The 502-nt window shown below is 64.1% G+C and overlaps 1 protein-coding gene across 1 annotated transcript in view; it reads right to left on the bottom strand.

Annotated features, from left to right (window-relative positions):
• Positions 1-376, bottom strand: part of HSPA8 (heat shock 70kDa protein 8) — a 5,416-nt gene extending 5,040 nt beyond the window's left edge. The window contains exon 1 of the mRNA XM_010581424.1: positions 270-376. The gene's annotated coding sequence lies outside the window, so the exon portion shown is untranslated. The remainder of the gene's footprint in view (positions 1-269) is intronic.
• Between the last annotated feature and the right edge of the window lie 126 nt (positions 377-502).

Here is a 502-nt window from a genome sequence, read left to right as displayed (position 1 = left end):
CACGGAAATCAGAAAAAACCGCCGCTAGGTCGGATTTTAGAGAAAAAGGGCCAACAGCGCACAAGACTCTGCAGAACCACCACATTGAAACAGAAAAAAACACCACCGCAGCGACAAAACGGCCTCCACCATCACCCCCCCCACCCCCCCGATCCCCAGCCCGATCCCCCACAGCTCAACGGCCACTCCCGGTACAAGGGCACCTCGGAGGGCGCTCAGGCCGGACCACGGCTCTCCTCTCCCCCCTCCAGGGCGGCAGGCCCCGTTACCTGAACGGCGCGGACAGGCCCAGACGCAGACAAGGGAGGCGGCTCGACGAAAGCTGCTGCTCAATGAGACCGGTCGGCGCCCGCCCCGCCGCCTTTATATACCCCCTCAGAACCTTCCAGAAGGGCCCGCCTCTTCTCTCCGCTCCAGCCAATCCCCTCGCGTATTCCGCCACCCTTCCCACCAATGGCCGTCAGCCGGAACCCGCTCCCTTCGTGACGCGCACAGGAAGGGG

The sequence above is a fragment of the Haliaeetus leucocephalus genome, unplaced genomic scaffold (assembly GCF_000737465.1).
Source record: "Haliaeetus leucocephalus isolate CR32 unplaced genomic scaffold, Haliaeetus_leucocephalus-4.0 Scaffold773, whole genome shotgun sequence".
Lineage (NCBI taxonomy): Eukaryota > Metazoa > Chordata > Aves > Accipitriformes > Accipitridae > Haliaeetus > Haliaeetus leucocephalus.
Note: the sequence above shows the minus strand (reverse complement) of the source record. Positions and strands in the feature narration are given on the sequence as shown.